Here is a 9,399-nt window from a genome sequence, read left to right on the forward strand (position 1 = left end):
AAATTTACAAAAATCTATTTATTCTTTTAATCTCGTATCATCACTTGAGATAATGAGGCCTGTAAGTTCATCCTTCCTGCTATAAAACCTTTCATTAATCTTTTCTATGTTGATTGGAGATGAGGCTGTTGGAGGAACTAAATTTCTTCAAGAGGGAGGATTATCCTTAGAGATAAGACAAGCCAAGATTACCTTCTAACATGAGCACAGGACTCCTCTTTTCATAAAATTAAATATATGCTCCCATTAGTGATGGTCTTAAATAACAGCCGGGAGCTGCTCTTCTGCTCACCTGTGCTCACAGCAGACCCTGACATGGCAAAGGTCTGTGCTGGCTGTAGTGGGGCAATATAGAATATAGTCCCCATTACGGAATTTTGGGGTTTTTTTTAAACTTATTTTTAAGATTTTTATTTCATTTACTTGAGAGAAAGAGAGAGAGACAGCATGAGAGGGGGGAGGGGCAGAGGGAGAGGGAGAAGCAGACTCTCCGCTGAGCAAGGAGCCCGATGTAGGGCTCCATCCCAGGACACTGGGATCATGACTTGAACCGAAGGCAGACACTTACCCAACTGAGCCACCCAGGTGCCTTGTTTTTTTTTATTATATAAATTTTCATTGAATTATAATATATATTCAGAAAGCTATGCAAATCACAAATTTTCACAAAATAACTGTGCTAATGCAACCACCACCCACATCAAGAAATAGAGCATTATCAGCTACCTGGCCCCTCTTCCCAACACTACCCCTTCCCTCCTTCCTAGAGGTAACCAGTGTTCTGACCATGTATTAGCTTCCTATTACTGCTGCAACAAATTAACACAAAATTAGTGGCTTAGAACAATATTCTTTTATAGTCCTGGAGAACAGAAATCCCAAATCAGTCTCACTGGGCTAAAATCAGGGTGTTGGCAGGGCTCATTCCTTCTAGAGGCTCTCGGGAGAATGTTTCCTTGTCTTTTCCAGGTCCTGGAGGCCACCTACATTGCTTGACTTATGGCCCCCTTCCTACATTTTCAAAGCCAGCATCGTAGCATTTTCTCTCTGACTCTGATCCTCCTGCCTTCCTCTTATTAGGACCCCTGTAATTAGATTAGGCCTACTTGGATAATCAAGGAAAATCTCCCCATCTCAAAACCTTTAATTTAATCACATCTACAAAATCTCTCCTACAGTATACGGTAATATATTCCAAGGTTCAGGGGATTAGCATATAGATACGTTTGGGGGCCGCTGTTCAGCCTACCACAGACCGTAACACCATGGAGTCATGTTACCCATTTTGAACCTTAAGTACATAGAATCATACACTCTTTTCATGATGTCTTTTGATTTTAAACAGTTTTAAGTTTTAGAGTAGTCTATCTTATCAGTCTTTGGCTTTAAGGTTAGTGCTTTTGTGTCTCTTTAAAGAAATATGTGCTTATATACCCCAAATAATGAAAATACTCTGTTTCCTCTGATTGTTATATTATTTTACCTATCACTTTTTTTAACTCTTTTTTAAAATATTTTGTTTTATTATGTTATGTTAATCACCATACACTACATTTAAACCTACAATCCCCCTAGAATTAATTTTTGTGAATGGTGTGAAGCAGTTACATTTTTAGTTCACTAAAAATGAACTAAGGTTCATTTTTTTTCCTGATGTGGATACCCATATGATCCGGTATGATTTTGAAAAGATTGCTTTTCCCTCCTGAGTCTGCATTAGCACTTTTATCTTAAACATCTGTTTAGGAACCATACCACGCTGTCTTAATCACTGTAACTTTTAAATAAATCCAGCTAACCACTGGTGCAAATTCTCCAATGCTGTCGTTCTTCAATATTATCTTGGCCACTCTTGGCCTTCTGCATGGCCATATAAATTTTAGAATCAGTTTACCAATTTCTTGGAATTTGGCTGGGACTACCTGAATCTGTAGATTATGTGGGAGAGCATGTTTCTAATCCCTAGTCCCCTAGTCCTTGAACATGTATTTAGGTCTTTAACTCAGTTTGGTGACATGTTACTCTTTTTGAACAAAGGTGTTGCACATCTTCCCCTGGGTTCTTCTTAGGTGTTTAATGTTTGTTATGTTATTATAATGCTGTATTATTATTTAAAAATTTCATTTTCGGATTTATTTTTAGTATATAGAATGCAACTGATTTTTTTCTATTGCTCTTGTATTCAGCTGTCTTGCTAAGCTCATTCACTATTTTATATAGTTTGTAGGTTCTCTGGGATCTTCTCTCAACAGCTATATCTATAAATCATATGTATTACATATGTAGTCATATGTATTTCTCTATATTATCCATGATGCTGATGAATAATGGCAGTTTTCTTTCTTCTTCATTCTCATTTTTCTTGCCTTATTGTACTAGCTGTGAACTTCCCGTCCAATTTTGAACAGATGTGATAACAGATGTTTGTCTCATTTCCAAATTAGGGGGATTATGGTGTTTGCTGTAGGGTCGTTTCTAGATTTCCTTTATAGGAAATTCTTTATATTTCTAACTGGCCAGGAATTTATTTTTAATCATGAGTGAATATTGAATTTTTTTTTAAAGATTTTATTTATTTATTTGAGAGAGAGAGAGAGCACATGTGAGGGGGAAGGGTCAGAGGGAGAAGCAGACTCCCCGCCAAGCAGGGAGCCCAATGAGGGACTCGATCCCAGGACTCCAGGATCATGACCTGAGCCGAAGATCTAAAAATCTTTTTAAGATTTTTTATTTATTCAGTTGAGAGAGAGAGAATGAGCAAGCAAAAGCATGAGCAGGGGGAGGGGCAGAGGGAGAAGCTGACTCCCTGCTGAGCAGGGAGCCTGACCCGGGACTGGATCCCCAGATCACGACTGGACCCAAACGCAGATGCTTAACCAACTGAGCCACCCAGGTGCCCCAATATTGAATTTTTTAAAATGTTTTTTCTGTATCTATTGACATAATCATAAGATTTTCCTTTTCATTCTGTTCATGTGATAAATTACATTAATTGAGTTATCTTGGCTTTTTATTTTGAAACAATTTTAGATTTATGGAAGAGTTGCAAAAATGGTACCCTTCACCTACGCTTATACCCCTCACCCAACTGCCCCAAATGCTCATTTTATATAACCATAGGATAACTGACAATACTTAAATAACATTGGTATAATACTTTCAGTCATACTATGTACTTTATTCAGATTTTACTAGTTTTCCCACTAATGTTCTATTTCAGGATGCCATATTGCATTTAGTTGTGGGATCTCCTTAGTCGGCTCTAATCTTTGACAGTTCCTCGGTCCTTCCTTGTCTTTCATGACTTTGACACTTTTGAAGAGAATTTTGTTAGACTATCCTTTAATTTAGGTTTGTGTGATGTCTTCCCACGATTAGATTGAAGACTTTCATTTGTGAGCAATGGTGATGCTCTTCCCAATCATCTCAGGGGGTGCATGATATGTCTTGTTACTGGTGATGGTAACCTTGATCACTTGGTTAAAGTGGTATCTGCCAGGGTTCATTGAGTTTTAAATATTAAACTTTCCTCATATTCTTGGAATAAACTCAAAATGGCTATATTTTAGGCTAATATTTTGAATAGAATGTTCATATCTATGTTTATAAGAGAGCTTGATAATTTCCTTTCCTGAAGATCTTTGTCAGGATTTAAGGTTAAGTTGGCTTCATAAAACAAGGTAGCTGTTCCCTCTTTATTCTCTAGGAGAGTTTATGGTTTATGTAAGATTGTTGCTATTTCTTCCCTAAATTCTTGAAGAATTCACTGATGAAGTCACATGGGCCTGGAGTTTTCCTTGAGGGAAGGTTTTAAATTATATATTCAATATATATAGGACTAGTTAGATTTCTATTTTCCTTTGTCTCAGGTTTAGTACAGTGTCCCTTTTGAAGAATTTACTTCCTATTTTCAAATTTATTGGCAGAAACTTATACTATCCTTATATTCTTTTTTTTTAAGAAATTGCAGTATAATCCCTTAACGGAATATCAACCACAGTGAAAATGAATTAACTACAAGCTAGAAATTCAACATTGCTGAATCTCAAAAACGTAATTTTTAGCGAAAAAGACAAATTACAGATGGATACACACACACACACACACACATATATATATACAATGATTTCCTCTGTATCAATTTTTTTTTTTGAGAGAGAGAGAGAGAATGCCTGTACATATGTGCATGAACACGGGAGGGGCAGAGGAAGAGGGAGAGAATCTTTTCCTTTTTAATTCAAAAAAATTATTTTTAGTTTTTTTTTCATTTAAATTCAATTAACATATAGTGTATTATTAGTTTCCGAGGTAGAGGTCAGTGATTCATCAGTCTTATACAATACCCAGTGCTCATTGTATCACGTGCCCTCCTTAATGTCCATTGCCCAATTTTTTTTTCTTTAGTGGGCTCTATGCTCAACATGGGGCTCAAACTCAGAACCCCTGAGATCAAGAGTTGCATGCTCCACTGACTGAGCCAGCCAGGAGCTCCCCCTTGTATTCTCTTTGATGAGGTGCTCTTTTTCATTCCTATTATCGATACTTTGTTTCTCACTTTTTTCTCGATTATTCTTGGTAGAGGTTTATCAAGATTACTGATCTTTGTGTAGAACCAACTTTTGGGTTTGTTGATTCTCTCATTGTACATTTGTCTACTATTTCCTTAATTTCCTGTTTTATCTTTATTATGTTTTTACTTTCTTGGGTTTAATTTGCTGAGTTTCTCCTCCCTTGCCCAATTTCTTGAGATAGATTCTTACATAACTGATTTTCAGCTTCTCTTCAACATTTGCATTTAAAAGCTACAAATTGCTGTCTCCACTCAAGCACAGCTTGAACTGAATCCCACATGTTTTGATATGTTATATTTATATTATCCTTTAGTTAAAATGTTTTCTTATTTTTCTCTAATGCACAGGTTATTTAGAAGTTTATTTTCTAAAAATGTGGGGATTTTTCCAGGTATCTTTTGCTATTGATTTTTAGCTGACTTTTACTGTGGTCATAGACCAGAAATTCTCCCAAAGAAATAAAAGCTAAGAACACTTAACATTCGTTTTATGAAGGCAACTTAACCGTAGTACCAAAACGTGACAAAGATATTATGTGGGGGGAGAAAAGGAAAGGAAAAGAGGATTTAAATCCTCTGAAATCTGTTGAGATTTGTTTTACGGATCAGCATACAGCCAGCTTTTGGTAAATATACCATGTGTAATCCAAATTTCAAAACTGTATTCTGGGGGCACCTGGGTGGCTCAGTCAGATAAGCATCTGCCTTCGGCTCAGGTCATGATCCCAGGGTCCTCAATGGAGCAGCGTGGGACTCCCTGCTCAGCGGGGAGCCTGCTTCTCCCTCTGCCTCTGCCACTCCGGAGCCCTGCTTTGTGTTCCTTCTCTCAAATAAGTAAAATCTTTAAAAAAAAAAAAAATACAAATAAAACTGTATTCTGCAATTGTGTGCAGCATTCTCTACATAATAATTAGGTCACATGTGCATTCGTTAATTGTATTGTTCAAATTTTTTATATCCCTGTGGTTGGTTTTTGTTCTCTGCTTCCTCTTCTAAAAGTTAGTAAGAGAAGTGAAAGTTGTGTTAAAATCTCCCATTGTTCCTTTTATTTCTGTCTATTTTTGCATTATAAAATTTGAGGATGTGTTATTAGGTACAATTTAGAATTGTTATATCTTCCAGATGGATTGACATTTTTATCCTTACGAAATGTACTACTTTATCTCTTGTAAAGTTTCTTGCCTTAAATATTGTCTGATATTGGTAAGACATACCAGATGTTTTTATTTAGTTAGAGATATGTTTTTCCTCCTTTTACTTTTATTCTTTCTGTATGTTTATATTTGGGTGTGATATGTTTATTTTTAATCCAGTCTTTTCATGTTTTAATTAGAATACTTTATCTGTTTATATTTAATATACTTACTGATATATTTGGATATAAATCTACCATCTTCTTATTTTTTAGTTGTTACAATTGTTCTGTTTTCTTTTTCCCCTCTTTAACTTCTTTGGAATAAAGTATTTTTATTATTATTTCATTTCACTCTCTCATTAACTAGTTCATCATTGATTCTTTTATTATCTTTTTATTGGTTATCCTAGACCTAAAGATTACAGCGGCCATCCAATTAGTATTTTTTTCAATTCATGGATAATGTTAAGGACATTGGAATACTTTAACTCCTTTTTCCTACTTATATTTTATGTATTGTATATACATTAATTCTACAAATATTCTAAGTCTCTCAAGATTATTATAATTTTACACAATCAATATTAATTTAGGTTTCCTTGTAGGTTTACTCTTTATTCCTTTCTGCATTCTCTTGCTTCCATTTGGAATTCTTTTCCTTCTACCTGAAAAACTAGTTTTTCCTTTAGTGTCTGTCAGTGAGCTGCAAATCATCTCAGTTTTTGTTTGGCTGGAAATGTCTTTTTTTCACTTTCATTTTTGAATGATACTTTCTCTGGGTATAGAACTTTAGGTTAGCAGTTATTTTCTTTTAGCCTTTTATTTTTATTTTTTTTTTTTTTTCAATAGAAAACTATCGACCACTGTTTGCCAGTATTTACAATTAAATAAACCAGACACAGTTGGATAACATTCTGACTACTACAAAGTTATTGTTTTTCCTGGTTTCTGCTGAACCAGGAATTCAAATACTGAGAAGATTGAGCTTACATGTAGGGAATGACTTGGGGTAAAGAAAAAACATGCAGGTCAAGAATTTAGATTATAGGAGTTTGTTCACCCACCCATTTATTCCAGCTGGTCCTAAATTGCCAACATCTTTAACCCTCTGATTATGATTAGGTTTCCATGAACGAAGTCCTAGACATTCCATGAGTCATGATCTTTTAGTCAACATAGAACAGGGCTTTCAACTTCTTGAAAAGGAATGGTTCACTAGGAGGAACTTTTAAATGTCCATTTAACTAAGTGTTACTTACCTAACTAAAACACACCAAGACTTGTCTAGTTTTCTCGTTTGGGTGGGGAGGTTGTTGGTAGTGATAAAATTTTCCTTTCAGCATCTTGCAAATAAACTTGCATTTATATGACTATAGATATGGATTCTGATATAGCTGCTTTTAAATTGTCCAATTTAATTTTCAATTAATTACAAAATTTGAAAGGTTAAGACTTCAGGAAAATTTTCAATTTACTTTAAGTGATTTATTTCTTAGGTTGCTGAAAATAATGGCATCCCAGAAACATAGGCTTATCCATAGTTATGAAATGCTGTTTTTATTTTGGTGAATGTTTAAAGAAAAAAAAAAGATAGAAAACCATTTACACATGTATTTTTATGTACACACACACACACACACACACACACCAAAAAAAACCCAAATAAACAAAAACCCAGAATAGTCCTTAGGCATATAGGAGTTAAACACGAATCCTGATTGAGTAACGATTATGAAGATTTCCCCCAACATTTAGAAAAGATGTTCTCTAATGTAGGGGAATAACATACCATGGTCTCAAATATTCTTTTCTTTCTTTCTTTTTTTTTAAAGATTTTGTTTATTTATTTGACAGAGAGATAGAGAGCACAAGTAGGCAGAGCGGCAGGCAGAGGGAGAGGGAGAAGCAGACTCCCCGCTGAGCAGGGAGCCTGATGCAGGGCTTGATCCCAGGACTCGGGGATCATGACCTGAGCTGAAGGCAGATGCTTAACCAACTGAGCCACCCAGGCGCCCCTCAAATATTCTTTTCTGATAAAGGAAGCAACTACAGAAAGCTTTTATTTGTTCAAGGTAACCGGGGCTATAGATGCAAAAAATCACCAACTCCCCTGATACTACTTCAAAACAACCATATCAAACTTGATTTTCATTAGAATGTTATTTCCTCATCCTAATAAATCAAAAAACCAAGACTCAGATTTTATATATATATATATATATAAATATCTATAAAAGCAATGGAAACAATTATTGAACTTCATCTTCTGGAGAAGAATGACAAGTCAGTCTCTCTTCGTAAAAAACAATTATACTTTGAGGACACTTCCTATTTGCCCCTTTTTCCAGCCCCAAGTCAGCCTCATCTGAATCTTTTCCATTTCATGACAGACATGAATTCTCCACTGCCCTCTGTGGCACCAATTATTCATTCAGGATCAAGACCTCTTGGTTTATCTGCAGCGTCTCTTTTCTTCTTTGATTTGCTATCATCAGATTCACAGTCAGATAAAGATTGCCTTTTTGTACCATCTTTTTCTTTACCAGCTTTCTGAGCATTAGGAAATACTTCAATTCACTCTGGACGATCTAAATTTTCTTCAGGTTCCCAAGTACTGTCAGCATCGGTAAATCTCTTCCACTTCAGGAAATACTCCCTCTTCCCATTTACTACACGTTGGTCCAGTACTTTTCCCACCACAAATTTTCAGGCTCTACCTCTTCTACTTTTTTACTCTTTCCTTTCTGTTTCCTCCCCCTTTTTTGCAATGTCATTTTACTGGAGGCCATTTTTTTTTTTTAATTGCAGGCTTGAAGGGCTATTATCCACTGCCCCGGGGTGGCTCTAGGTCCCACACACCTCAAACCCCAGCCACATCCTTTCTTTTAGCCTTTTAAAGATATCTTTTCATTATTGTTTGGCTTCCATCATTTTCACTGAAAATCTGTCTTATTGTGCCTCTGAACAAAATGTGTCCTATTATTTTTTATACTAGCTATACTTACAGTTTTTGCCTTTAGTTGTTTTTCATCTGTTTTACTATGACGGGTCTAGTTGTAACTTTCTTTGTATTTATCTGTGGCTCTGTGTCTTTTGTCAGTTTTTATTTTTTATTTATTTTTTTAAAAGATTTTATTTATTTATTTGACAGAGACACAGCGAGAGAGGGAACACAAGCAGGGGGAGTGAGAGGGGGGAGAAGCAGGCTTCCCATGGAGCAGGGAGCCTGATGCGGGGCTCGATGGCCTGAGCCAAAGGCAGACGCTTAACGACTGAGCTACCCAGGCGCCCTTTGGTCAGTTTTTAAATCCTCAGATTATTTTCTCATCAAAATTGTTTATGCTGTATCATCTCTCTCCTTCTCTCCCAGGACTCTAATTATACAAATGTTTTATACTGGGTCCCATTTATCACTTAGTCTCCCTTTTCTGTATTTCTTAAAATTTTTATCTTGCTGTAATTGTAGTGAAGTCTACATATTTTCTTCTGGTCTATACTCAAGTTGATGAATCATCTCTTCAGTTGAGTCTAATCTGCCTTTAAATCCTTCCACTGAGTTCTTAATTTCAGTCCTAGAATTTTTATTAGACTATTTAAAAAATATATTCAACATATCTGTTTAAATTACAGCATTCTTTTTCTCTTGGTTTTCAGTCATTTGTTCCTATCTCTTGATATGCCCAGTTTTATTGTT

General features: G+C 35.6%; 1 pseudogene; it reads right to left on the minus strand.

Moving 5' to 3' along the window:
- Window positions 1-7,954: 7,954 nt before the first annotated feature.
- Window positions 7,955-8,494, minus strand: LOC114209894 (chromobox protein homolog 3 pseudogene; annotated as a pseudogene).
- Between the last annotated feature and the right edge of the window lie 905 nt (window positions 8,495-9,399).

The sequence above is a fragment of the Eumetopias jubatus genome, unplaced genomic scaffold (genome assembly GCF_037043125.1).
Source record: "Eumetopias jubatus isolate StellerSeaLion01/CBP00866 unplaced genomic scaffold, mEumJub1_p1.0 scaffold_6, whole genome shotgun sequence".
In the NCBI taxonomy this organism is placed as follows: Eukaryota; Metazoa; Chordata; class Mammalia; order Carnivora; family Otariidae; genus Eumetopias; species Eumetopias jubatus.